This window comes from Electrophorus electricus, chromosome 1, assembly GCF_041902795.1.
Source record: "Electrophorus electricus isolate QZ-2024a chromosome 1, ASM4190279v1, whole genome shotgun sequence".
Classification (NCBI taxonomy): Eukaryota; Metazoa; Chordata; class Actinopteri; order Gymnotiformes; family Gymnotidae; genus Electrophorus; species Electrophorus electricus.
Window position 1 is genome coordinate 40709506 of NC_137497.1, and position 14269 is coordinate 40723774.

A 14269-nucleotide genomic window follows, 5' to 3' on the forward strand; every position below is an offset into this window, starting at 1 on the left:
CCTGAAGCAACAGCTCTGCTGCAATATGTTGATGATCTTTTAATTTGTGGAAAAACACGAGAAGTGTGTAAACAAGCCACGGTGGCACTGCTACATCATTTAGCAGGGGAAGGCCACAAGGCATCCAAATCTAAATTACAGTTTTGCAAGCAGCAAGTGCACTTTTTAGGACATGACATTACCGAACATACGCGCATGCTGACTAAAGACCGGGTGAATGCTATTTTGACTATACCGAAGCCTACGACGAAAAAACAGCTGCTGTCCTTTTTAGGCATGTGCTCCTATTGTAGAACGTTCATACCATCTTATGCAGAGCATGAGGGGCCACTCAGAAATATAATACCAACCAAGGGTTCGAATTCCTCTCAGTTAGAGTGGACGCCATAAGCTGAAGCGGCCTTTACAGCATTGAAGCAATTACTACAGGTCATGCCCGCCTTAGGCATTCCAGATCCCAGTAAATCATTCGAACAGACAGTGGATGTGAAAGGACAATACATGACGAGCGTTTTAACGCAAAAACACGGGGACAAACAGAGGCCAGTAGCCTATTTCTCAGGTAAGCTGGATGCAGTTGCAGCAGGCCTGCCATTGTAAATAAGAGCAGTAGCCGCAGCAGAAAAGGCCCTAGTAGCATCCAGAGATATAGTAGGGTATGCTAATCTGACCCTACACGTTCCCCATGCGGTATCGAGAATATTGCAGGACCAAAAGGTGGCACATTTATCCACTCAGTGATGGTTCAGGTACCACACTGCTTTACTGGACATGCCAAACGTTTCTGTGAAACGATGCACAACCTTGAACCCCTCCACTCTATTGCCTACAGAGGAGGAGGGGGTGCCCCATGACTGCCAACAAGTGTTAGAAATTGCAACATCTCCTAGAATAGATTTAAAGGAGGAACCGATACTTAATGCGGACCTGGAGTTGTTTGTGTTACATGCCGCACTCATACAGGCATGTAAGCTAGCACAGGATAAGACTGTGAATGTTTGGACTGATTCCTGATATGCTTGGGGAGTGGCACATGACTTTGGGGCCATTTGGAAACATCGCAACTTTAAAAATCACCGCCTGGTAGCAGAACTATTGGAAGCAATCCAACTGCCAAAGGAAGTAGCAATTATAAAGTGTGTTGCACACACAAAGGCAGAATGACGCCGTGTCAAAAGGAAATGCTTATGCGGATAAAGTAGCTCAACTCACAGCGTTACAGCCGCTCAATTCACAAATGGCACAAGCAGATACTGAAACCAGAATAACTATCAAAGATATCCAAAAACAAGCCACTCCACAGGACTATGCGAAATGGAAAAAAGGGGGGTGTAAACAAATAGGCAGGATATGGGTACACCCAGACATGAACAAACCATGTCTCCCCACATCTTATATGAAAGGACTAATTGAGATTGCTCATGGGAGGAGTCACATGAGCAATGGGGGGGATAGTGGAGAGTATAATGAGATATTGGTATGCACCGGGAATAAACACACATACCCAAAATTTTTGTTCCCGATGCCTGGTATGTGCACAAAAAACAACGCATGGAGACAATCATACCAAACATGCACCCGTCGGACATCCGCCGCCTAGTGAACCATTTCAACATTGGCAAAGAGATTTTGTAGAACTAACATCAGCAGAAGGGAAGAGATATATGCTTGTGTGTGTGTGCATGTTTAGTAAGTGGGTGGAGGCCTTCCCAACGAGAAAACAAGATAGTGATGCAGTAGCAAAAGCGCTACTGAGAGAAATTATTCCCCGGTGGGGGTTGCCGCAACGAGTGTCCAGTGACAACGGAACACCCTTCGTACACGAAGGGTTAAAAGCTCTGACTAAATACCTAGGAGTGGATATGAGAAAACACTGCAGCTATCACCCTGCTAGTGCAGGGGCGGTAGAAAGGGCAAATGGAACCATTAAAGGGGGATTAGCTAAATTGATGCAGGAAACAGGCATGAATTGGGTTAAATATCTCCCCCTAGTCCTGTGGCAATGTCGAACCAGGCCACAGGCACGAACAGGCTTATCAGCCTTTGAGATAGTGTTTGGACGGCCTCCCAACACAGGTCTTATTGTGACAGATTACAAGATGGATCACAGAAAGATAGGACAACTTCAGTTTTTTCTTCTTTTTGCACTACTTTGAAGATATTGAATTTATTTTAGATTTTATTACAAATATAAGAATACAAAAAATCAAGTTTGTTTAATAAAATGCTATGTAAAAAGGAAGATTATATTTATTATATGTTTGCCAAATGAATGTGCAGATACTCAGCTCTGACATGGATTATCAAAATCCCCAGACATCAGTGCATGCAGAATATTTTGGTGCGAAGAGTACTGAAGCTTAGCAATGGATATGAGGCCATCAAGAGCATCATTCATTCAGGTAGATATTGGCCATCTCATCCTAACAAGTAAAAAAAGAAACCATCCTGACTTACACCATATGTATATCAACTCAAAACATACATTCAACAAACTTCTCAATTTATTTTTGCTCTGAGGTGCACTGGCATCCTACCAGTAACAATATGAAAAACTAAGGTTTGTTCTTAATCCACACAAAAATTTTGATAAAGTCTAATAGATGTGTCTGAGCAGGGTCAACTAAACTACACAGTGCTTTTACTCTCCAGGACTGAATGTGAGGAACACCAATTCCTTCATTACTAGAGTTCATCAGTTCCAGATATGGGGACACCCTGCCCTGAATGTATTTTCTCTGCCCCAGCCCACCTGATTCAGACTATGAAAGGCCTAATTAGAAAATGCATTTAGAAATCAGTTGGAGCAGAGAGAGCATGGCAGATGGCCCAGCACTGGGACTGAAACCACTACATTAACTGTAGAGGCAATGCATCGTCTTTATTGGGCAGTGTGCTGTTGCTACCTCAGGAGTCTGTGAAGTCACCATGGTGGTTCTCCAAGTATGCCCACCCAATACATCATTCGCATAGATGTCATCGATGGATGTCATCTCCTGGGCCTTGGTCTGGGTTCCACTTGAAATTAAACAGGGTTTCTTAGAAACATCTAAAAGGTTACCTATGACAATTTTAACAATATATATGCATTATAATGCTCATTCAAATATGCACAGATGAAAAATGTTAATATAATGCATCTGTATGCATTACATTTAAAAACATACCTTGGTTAAATAAAAATATTAATCACTCATCGATCATTAATTGAAAATCCACGAGGTAATTTGTGTGTACAGTCTAACAGGAAATAGTGTCTAAAGTGGGCAGGTCAGTGGAGGACTGACAAGACACAGAATTAGAATCAGATTTCTGTTGGTTTTGGTCGAATTGGGTACATTAGATTCTATTGGCCAAAAGATTTACAGGGAATTTGTATTGCAATAGCTCACATTAACACATGAAGCAGAAGTAAAAAGTAGTAAACGAAACATTCAAATTATATACAGTTATCCAGAATAGTATGTTAGAAGTATTAAAAGGTCTGCTGATTATTGCCTTGACACTATTTGAGTGGTCATTTTAAGATTAAATAATCAGACAGACTCAGTAACATTATTGATTCTCATCTAAATAATTAAAGGCTCTCGAGTTGTGTTTAAGATCATCAAGTTGTTCAAATTATTTGGAGTGTCCAAGTTCAAGGCACTGAGCATGCAACAGGTATAATACATAACATCTTTGCATACTCATTAAGCTGTTATAGGCATGCTGTTGACAACATTCTATAACTGGATTTTGGTTAGGATCAAGTTTTAGATTGAGGTTAATGTTAATTGAATTGGTTTATGGCTTGATTGCTGGTATCTGACCTTTGAGCTGTTCAAAGAAAGAAGAGTTAGCCAGCTAACAGCATGCTAATCAGTTAACTAAAAATCAATATTTTACGTTCTCACAAAAATAATAGTTTTACTGAATCAATGTAGAATAACCGGCACAAAATATATAACGAGTAATAGTATGATTCATCATCGTTTAAGATAGGTCTATGTATTTTGTTCTTCTAGGCAACAGCAGTGATCCCTGTATGTCTACAGTATTCTAGAGCATTGATATATTGCATTCCAATTTGTTCTAGCTAGGATGTATTCTATATGTATGAGTAAATGACGAAGCACCTTTGTAAGTCGCTCTGGATAAGAACATCTGCTGTAAATGTAAATATTTTGCCTGTGTCAAATAAGGTACTACCGTTTAGTACAGAAGTACGCAATTTTAGACGTAGCCATGGTTGTAGCTCTGTATTCTCCATCAGCAATGCTTTTCACAGGGTTCATTGGAAGATGTGGTGGGGTGAGCAGTGGCTCATCATTTAAAGGAGCAGGCACTCAAACCAGCCATTCTGAATAGGGCTGTTTATACAGGCTGAGAAGGTTGCTGTGGGGTACTGAGTTGATCCTTGTGGTACTGAGAGTACTAATAAACATATCAGTCATTTCATTAAGACCCCAGGAAAATGTGGTAATTTGTGCAAAGGGGGGCATAATAGGAACCCTTTAAGTATGTCTGTACTGTATGTGTGAAGTGTTGTGATTTGGCAAAAATGTAAAGGAGGAATACTCACCAAGCACACCCACACCTTCAAAATGGCCAATAGGACAGCAAAGCATTTTTGATAATTGCATTTTAGTGTTCAGTTTTCTGTAATTTTGACGCTGGTTTTCCTTGGATTAAACATCCCCAATCTTCTAGACATTTTTTTTTTGCATTCTAATATGCAGTTTGTTCAATTTGAATTCCCCCAATGTTCAAATTATTCAAGGACAAAATATAGTCAAAGACTGTCCATACTTTTATTTCAAGATAAAACTTTTTTTGTCTGACTGAAGTCCATGTTTTTTTTCCCTTCCCTGTGCATCCATCTCTTCTGTGCACCAGAATGTTGAATTTTCACATTTTAAATGTTAAAATGATTGATGGAGCTTTTAGACTTACCTAGCCTGGGTTGTGTACTCTGAACTTGTTGCCTTTTTAGGTCCTCTCAAATGTTCGTGTCTGAAAGTAAAGCAGATTGAAGAGCACTGAAAATGTGAGAAATGCTGTAGTTCATAAGAACATTTGTTTATCGTTCCACTCTCCTTATATCTACTCCTCCATTGAAGGTGCTGCTAGGGTTTAACTTTAGCCCAGTACTAAGACACCAGATAAATGTAATTGTGACTGTATAAATGAATCATACAAAACTACCTCTTTTTCAGTCTTCTGTGGACAACTAGCACAATTCCAACCACAATTAAAACTATGGCCACCAGAATGAAATAGTAAAATCCAACAGTGCCTGGAAAGAATGGAGGAAATGACTTAAGAACAAGCAGCAATGTCCTTCTGCGGTTTCCCCTACACACAAGTGAGAAGTATCCAGTACCTTGTGCCAGCTGTGGAAAGCCAGACATCTGGTAAGTGTCATTGCCCAAGTAGTTTGCAGCCTCACAAGTTACAAAGTGGCCCAGTGGCCCTGTCATCACTGACACTGTGGTCCTTCCCATATAGTTATTTGTCATGTTGAAGTGAGGAAGGAGAGCACTTCTTCCATCAACAGTCCAGGAGATGCTGGCGTTTGGCTCCGCCTCCACCCAGCACATGCAGTGCAGAGATCCTTCCCTCTCCCAGCAGGCTGAGTCTGGCAGGATGGTGGGAGGGACTGAGACACGGAGACAAAGTCATCAGCAACACAATCACAAAATCTTACTGCTGTGGCACCCAACCCAATATCCCATGTTTAAAGGGGCAAGAGGCAGTGAAGGTTTGCATGACACACTGGTGTTATTACAGCCACAGTCTGGCTCTAGAAGGACAAAGAATCATGGGGCCACTACAAATCACTTGCAAGAGACTTTCATGTCTCCCTTATAATCTCAAAGCAAAATGTCCCTCACATATAGATTCTGTTTCTGGGGCATTAATTTTCAGATCTGTTTAGACGTGCATTGAGTGCATACAGCCAGTGGTTAAGGTACTTGACTTATAATTGGAAGGTTGCTGGTTCAAGCCCCATGACTGCCAAGTTGCCACTGTTGGGTCCCTGAGCAAAACCCTTAACCCTCAGTTGCTCAGGTTGTACTCAGTTAGCTAAATGCCATAAATGTAAATGTCTTTAGCAGCACGATTAAGTAACAAACTCTGTTACTATAAGACTGTATGAATATATTGTAACACCCAGTCCACTAACAAAGAGTTAAAGGGGCAGGAAGTACTGAAGCTTCTGGTATGACACAATAGTGACAGTACAGTCACAGAGAGTCTCTGGAGAGAGGTTAACAAAGACCACGGTCAACAAACAGTTCACTTGACCAAGAGTGACTCTTTTATGAATGCTTGATGGATTATGGACATGCACATCTTATCTCTCGAAGATATAAATCAACCCTCCCATGATTAAAACATGTGCAGTAATTCTAACACAGTATATGAGAGTAGATTGAGCAGGTCCATGTATCCAATCATCTCTTACCATGAGTCATTCCAAAGTACGTAAAATAGAGTAATAATTCCCTGAGGCTGAGGTGTCAGACTACAATTCAGAACAGACACACATCAATTTAGGGATTTCTTCCCCATAACATACCTGATGTACAAAATAAAGGAATTGATATTGAGATTTTATTGAATCTATTGTGTTAAATAATCTAAAGAATATATCAGTGTAATAATGTGGCCTGTAAGAACTGTTGTTTGACAGCCTTTGCTCAACAGGTGTCAACTGTGATAGCAGCAAAGCATGTTGAAAAAGTAAATGCACCAGCTACTCACAATGGACATTCAGAGACAGTTGGTCTGATTCACCCAGTCCGATGGAGTTATGGGCAATGCAGGAGATTTTCATATCTCGTCTGACATCTTGAAGCAATAAACTTCTTGTCTTGTGCTTAATGGTGCTATTCATTTGGATGATGCGCCACTCATAGCTGGCCACTGGAGGGTTGCTGTCACTACTACATGTTAATGAGATGTTACCACCCTCAACCACAGGCGTTGTTCCACTGGTATGTATGTTCACATTTGTTGGGGCATCTGCAGAAATGAATTTAATATAAACTATATATATTCATAAAGCCTTATTTCATATAGTCCACAAACTAGATTATGCAAGGATACAATACAGAGTTTCTCAATTAGAGTTTAGCAGTTCATTTGATGGTTTGAAATGCTCTGGCATTCTTTGTTGCATTTTTAATGTGGTTTTATTTTTAACGATGAATTAAATTTATTCTCATCTATCCCCCTACCACCCAACCTGATATTTAATTTACATTTTTCAAAACGTTTAGATAATATAAAATGAGAAAACATTAGCGTAGTCTTTACTCACATAAGATATTAAGTGGTTCACCAGTCGCAGTGTTTCCATCTGACTTTCTCCTGCATGTGACCCTTTTACTATGGTCTCGACGGCTGGCATTGAACTGAGCGTGTGCCACAGAAACCCACAAGCCACCCGAGTCCTGTGTAGTGCTCACCTCATTAGAAACAGAAGACAGGCCCAGCCATTCCAGCAGAGGTGGAGACATTGGACAGGAGTGCCGGACTGTGCATTTGGCTGAGAAAAGCGTTCCTTCCACTTGTATGCTTTCTACAGAAATGCGAGTCTCTGAAGGTGCCACTGTATGAAAAATACAAATGTTAAAATCAGTGGTCAATATGATTACCTGGGCCAAAGTCATAATTATTTTCATAATTATTTATTAAATTTACTTAATAAACTTGTCTGCGTGTAGGTTTTGAACATTGTTTCTCCTTGTGTACTCACAGACTTTTATCTCTGTGTAATCTCCATATATGTTGTGAGGATTGATCCATACATACAAACTTATTCCTCCATCCTCTTGGCGAACATTGTCAATCTTTAGGCTACAGTTTCCCTGCGTAGCATTTCCCAGGAGTGATGTCCTTCCTCTAAACTGATTTATTATATCTTTGGTGTCATTAGAATACACTGGAGGGTATCCAGAGCGCTGATACTTGTACCAAGTCGCATATGTGTGAGATGTGGTACTGCACGGCACCACCACACAGGTTCCTCTGATGGCTGTAACGGATTTTGGCACCTGCACCTTCGAGCATCGACATGAGCAGCTCAGGAGTGAAGCTGGGAGACAGGACAGAGTGTAGAGTTTATTCAGCTTCACTAGATCAGTGCAAATCTTTTGTGATGGATGGTCTTTGGCTTACAGCTTTACAGAGGTTGGTTTCAAAGTGGATGAAGCTTAAATTCATGGTGACTTAGCCTAGAGCACAGAGAGTCAGTGCCACAGAATAAGAAGATAATGACCAACAAACACAAGACGAGAGGACAAGGTTTAAATAGGAACACTAACGAAGGACAAACGAGGAACAGCTGGAGCTAAAGGGGAGGAGACAGGACACCATAGTAACAGACGATAGTAGGAAAACAAGGAAGTGCTTTAGGTAGCCAGGGAAACGGGGGACACTCCGACATGCGAGCATGACCATCACCTTGACATAGTGTTCTGCAAATATTATGGGAACCTTTTGAGTTTTCTTCTAAAAACACCAGAAAAACTCCGCAAATACAGTAACATGTGTCAATGGAATGGCACTATTCAAAGATTCAACAAAAGTTGTTGTTTTTTTATAGTCACAACACTTAGTTTTGAACTGCTCAGTTACACCAAAGTGATAATGAATGTAAAGGACTGCATGTTCTGATAAATAAATGAATTAATAAATAATAAAGCCTTCCTTTATAAACTGTCATCCTTCACATATTTATTCAAACCTTACTGGAATATTACTGGAGCTTTACTACAAGAATATTCTAGTGTAATTTGGCCCCATCTGCCACTCTCAAACCAATCATTAGGAAAAACATCTATTACTGTAGGTATTCCAGGACTATTTTGAAAAGAATAGTCATAATTGGACCACCCTGAGTAAGTTTTCCACCTGTCTCCCATGGGACGCTCATCATCACGTAACACGGACAGGTAAAATCGTGGTCTGTTGATCTTTACCTGTTAGAAAGAGTTTAAGCACTCTGTCCATTACTGTGCACTGTAACCTAGAAAAGAGATGGAAAACAAACATGGTGGAAGTGCACTTGCTGCTGGTGATTTTCTCCCAAAGCCATTTTCAACCCAATTCAGTTTGCATCTCAGTGACATGGTGTGCTTGCTTTCATTCTGTAATGAAGCAACCACTAAAACAGTACTAAGCAATCTGAATTGAATAATCTGGCAGTTTATTTATTTTTTGGCAATTATGAGTTGACATGTAAATGACATACTAAAAATGTCTAAGGCCAGAACTATTTTACTTATGAAGCATCACACAAGTTAGACATTTTATCCTCTTATTTTGACTTGTGCTTTTGAAAGCATTTATATACAGTGTATGCAAAAAGCTTTCAGACCCTTCCAAGTTATTCATTTTTTCTTGTTCCAGATTCATCTTCAAATGGATTTAACTCACTTTCATCTCATCAATCTACACACAATACTCAACAATGACAAAGCAACGACACACATGAAAGTGACACACAAGCACAGATCTGGGGAAGGATACAGGAACATTTCTGCAGTGCCCAAGAGCTTGGTAGGCTCAATCATACTCACATGTAACAAGCAATATTCTTCAGCAATTTGACAACCCAGCAATAAATGAGTTATTAGGGATAAATTGCCATCATCAGACAAATAATGAATTATCAATATAAATGAGATCTAGGGTTCCTTACAGAAGGACAACTATCAGTGCAGCACTCCACTAATTAGGACTTTTATGGCAGAGTGACCAGGCAGAAGCCACTCCTCACTAAAAAGCACATAAGAGGCTGCTTGGAGTTTATAAAAACGCAATGATGAGTTAGGCCGGAGAGGAAGTCGGATGTAGAAAATATAGAGTGATCCTAGGTGAAAACCTTTTGCAAAATGCTCAAGATCTCAGGCTGGGGCGAAGGTTTATATTTTGGAAAAGACATCAACTGAAAACATTCCACCCAGAAAACCCAGGAGTGGCTTCAGGAAAGCTGTGAAATCCCTGGAGCGGCCCAGTCAGTGTCCAAACATCAACCCTACAGAGCGTCTCTGGAGAGCTGAAAATGGCTGTACACCAACAATTCTTGTTCTTTCTATGGAAGTGACAGTGACACAATCTAGTATAGATGTTGTGATCAATAAGCATAAGCATTTTTTATTTAGTAAAAATGTCATAGTGTATGTATAGAGTTCCAATTTTAAATAGTTATATATTTAAAAGACTTAACTGATGTTCTTAATAAAATTACATACGAAAAATCAAATGATCCCTTATTGATCTGTGGTTTAAAGATGTAAAATTATCTCTCAATATTAAAGAGTTCATAAATGATTTCGAGTACTAAAATTGAAAAGGCATCGATATACTTCCACCAGTCCGTATGTCTAATCCTACATTAACACAATGCAGGTCCACTATACTAAATGTCTTGGTAAATTCATTGATGAGAAACTATGCTAGGAAGGGCACATTTACTTAATATCAGAGAAAATAGAAAATATTAGTGTTATGGTAAGAGATAAATTCCTCTTGTTAAAACATTTACTTAACCTATATTGTGTATTCATTTATACATACTTCTCATACTGTAATATTATATAGGCCAGTGCTTTCTACAGTAATATAAACTGTTTACATATTCTTCAGAAATGCTTTGTTAAAATTATCGATTAGCTAATTATATAAACTTTCACCAACTTTTTCAAAACCTCTGGCTGTAAATGTTTATGAACTTAACCCAATATTTCAGTTTATTTTCTCCTATTAAGTCTTCTGGACTCCATTTCAAACAGGTTTCAGTACAGCTTGTGAAATCAGTTTATGTCTGGTTTATATATGTAATGTTTTAAAATTACTTCATTGTTAGATATATTGATAGATTCATTTTTATTATATTTTTGGTAATTCCATGGCTTTGCACAGCTGCATAACTTCTGTAAAGCATTTAAGCTGCATTTTAGTGTATGAAATGAATTATTATTATTATTATTATTATTATTATTATGGTTTCTTACCTTCCTCTGCTGTAGACACCACACTCACTGGCAAATAAAGAACTATCCTTTAATCATTTTCTTTATATAAACACACAACCAAAGATATTTTTGACATCCTGATTTGAACACACTCTCTCATAGTTCTCGCTTCCTGTTTCCTTGAATTGAACTCCATTAGCATCTGTTATCTTCACACTTTACCACTGACACTTGATTGCCATACTGTTGCCACTTTCTGTCATTCTGCAGTTATATGCACAGTGCATATAGCAAGTAGTTCTTAATACAAACTTCAAGACAATGGCAGTGTTACACAGGAAATAGATCAGTTCTCCTCTTTGCATTTAAAGGTACTGGTGTTAGTGGTTTTGCAGGCATATATATCCACACCACTTAATTTATCACTGCCCTTTTATCTGGGCATTGCGATGTATAAAGCCCCCTCGGCTAAAACACCTCTGAAATAATTTTTTCCACAAAAATATCAAAATGTCACCAAATTTCCTTTCAACACATTATTTACAAGCAATTTTGCTTGGTGACTTAGTGATCTAGAAATATTTATCATTAAGAAAAAAATTTTTTGATCTTATATACTAATTTTGATCTTAGATTATATCATGAGATGATGATATAGAATTTTATATAGAACTACCTCACTCCAGTAGTTTGACTACTGCACATATCCAGAACACATGAAAATATTTCATTTTAAACATCTTATATTCTGTGATGTGTTCTGTGAATAACATCATACTGTTTGTTTCATCATCTGTATGGTATCATCTGTATGTTTGCATTATGTGCCAGAAAATATTAGTGAAAGTCTGAGTCCACCGAGGAATATCTATGTTCTTTGAAATGTCTAAATCCTATTCCTTGTGTGGAGTAGGTATGGTATCAATGAGTGGGTAAATGTTTTTATGGATTTTGAAAGCAGATCCTTTTTTTGGGCTGAGGGCGCTAATGGCTTGCGTTAAAGGTGGTGATGGTGAAGGGTTTTGCTTTATGCTAATTTTAGACTTAATGGCATCAGGTTAGGCGAAATGATCGGATCAGGTACAGTAGGGTCAGGTTCACGAACAGACTCAGAAACAGCCAAATCATCAGAAGGATTACACGCGAAAGTGTCTGAACATCACCCAACGTGCATGTCTGAGCACGGGTCAGCACACAAGTCAGGCTCCGAGTCAACAGGGTTTTCCACCACTTCGGGTACAGGGAACGTGATACCACAAGCTATGCCGTTCCCAAGTATAAAGGAAACGCCACTCAATGGCAATTCAGGACGAACAGCAACTTTCTCTTCTGAAAATAGCAACACACTGATCAAAACAAGGGATACGATGGGGCTGGAGCACGACTGGATACTGTAACTCTTGGAGTTAGTGCTATTTAAGTTACACTCCACCCCAGATGAGCAGAGCTTTGGGACCGGTATAGAGAAGCCTGTGAAGCATGCGGTGTAGACGTGAGCCACACTCACTCAGTTTTGTAGTAATCTTGCTGGTTTATTCGCCACGCCACCTAGGCTCGCTCTTGGAGTATTGTAAACAGCTCATACATGAGTTGTGGAAATGTCCAAAGTTCATAACGCGTTACTAAAGAAGTAAATAATGGCAAAAGAAGAGCTGGGTCCAGTAATGCCCGTCATGTTTAGTACCAACCAAAAACTCCTCTGCGTGGGCTACATGCACACGCCTTTTACGTATACGTAAAGACGGTACGCAAATTACTGGCCGTTACAATGCGCGTATTGGAGGAGCGCCCAACTGTTATAAACCTCTGTCTGGGCTTGGAGGCCGTACCAGCGAAAAGCAACGATAAATGGCTAACGGAATGGAGAATGCCCCTGGTAAAGAGTAACAAAAAGAAACGGAAGCACAAATGGTAGTCTCTTCTTTGGTGTACTAGTGTGTAGTACAGAGGTTAATATTTAGAAACAAGTAAACAAACTGCTGTAACTGCTTCGGAAGTGACCCAGGCCAAAACAACAAACGAGACCCACACGAATGAAAAAAATAAACACACACTATATAATCCTAACAAAAAAGAAACATACAAACGACTACCCTCACTACCTACACATAAACAGAAGCAAAAACCCTCACCCAACAAAAATGGGAGCCAATTCCTACTACCAGTAACCAACACCAAAGTACCATACACAAAACAAAACGATATTGTATAGAATAAAAGAAATATAAATTAAACTTCCTGGAAGACCCTCTGACGGTGTATCTGATCTCCAATTTGAAATGGCAGATGACGTCCCTGACACAGTGGCTGTATCTGGGTGGAGTAGAATCTTTCCATTTAATGGCTAAGCACCACCTGATATGAAAGTGTATAACACATAACTGCAGCGAAAGCTGAGTATCTAACTTGTGATTATCGATAGTTAGAAAACCTTTTATTTATTTATTTATGTATTTATTTATTTATTTATTTTTACAAATTCAAGGAATACGGCCTAAAAAATGTTGTTTTTCAGATTCTGTCATAAATGTCATCCGTGTGATGGTGGACAGCAACTCAAGAAACTCGAGTTCAATTATAGGTGATACAAAATGACAAAAGGCTGTGTTGTCTTTGGCTGCAAAAATTCAATGTATAGTGGGAATCCCGTGCACTAATAGTCCAAAGATCCAAAAATATTTTAAAAATGGACAAAGTTTGTCCAAGTTAAAAGGGCACATTGGAAAGGATCATTCGCTTACTTCGTTAGCAGTAGTTCTTTACCACAACTGTGGGATGTGGAAAGCCACGCTCACACGATAACTTGAGCTGCTGCTTTTCTAACAATATGGGAATTTAAAGAAACTTGTTAAAGAGAGGTGTTCATGAGACTCTGTGTGAATGGAAGTAAACAGGGTAAGTGCAATTATTATTATTATTATTATTATTATTATTATTTACATTTATATAGCACCTTTCTCATACTCAATTACTTTGCCTATTTTAGATTACATTAGCTAACTAACAGACTTTCGAAGCTTGGTACCATACTAGGCTAAAACTACTGCATGTAGTTGTATTACGGAGATTTATAGAGTATCTTATGAATTTGAATGCAACACAGATCGCTTTTACAGCAATAACAATAACTGAATGTTTGCGCTTAGAGAGCTAGCTATTGTCATTAATAGCTAATTTTCTTATGTTCATTATTTAGATAGTTAGCTACATTACCTATAATTAACCAGCATCTTTCCAAACACCCAAACACTTGTGTGGTTAACACTTCGTCAGTTTATTTCAGGGTTATGTTTTTTGTT

The 14269-nt window shown here is 38.9% G+C and overlaps 1 protein-coding gene, 1 long non-coding RNA gene and 1 pseudogene across 2 annotated transcripts in view; all 3 read right to left on the reverse strand.

Moving 5' to 3' along the window:
* Positions 1–5708, reverse strand: part of LOC113588473 (free fatty acid receptor 2) — a 26639-nt gene extending 20931 nt beyond the window's left edge. Inside the window, exons 1-5 of the mRNA XM_081719965.1 lie at positions 5366–5708; positions 5188–5278; positions 4936–4995; positions 2907–3018; positions 1–2423 (exon numbers count right to left, since the gene is read on the reverse strand). The exon at positions 1–2423 is cut by the window's left edge and continues 341 nt beyond it. The gene's annotated coding sequence lies outside the window, so the exon portion shown is untranslated. The remainder of the gene's footprint in view (positions 2424–2906; positions 3019–4935; positions 4996–5187; positions 5279–5365) is intronic.
* LOC113569304 (free fatty acid receptor 3-like) overlaps positions 1–6461 on the reverse strand; it is a 19775-nt pseudogene extending 13314 nt beyond the window's left edge.
* Positions 6462–6756: 295 nt separating this feature from the next.
* On the reverse strand, positions 6757–8074 carry LOC145645706 (uncharacterized). The gene is made up of 3 exons (XR_014116133.1): positions 7748–8074; positions 7310–7600; positions 6757–7011 (listed from the first exon to the last, which is right to left on the reverse strand). It is a non-coding gene; the product is annotated as an uncharacterized LOC145645706 (long non-coding RNA).
* Between the last annotated feature and the right edge of the window lie 6195 nt (positions 8075–14269).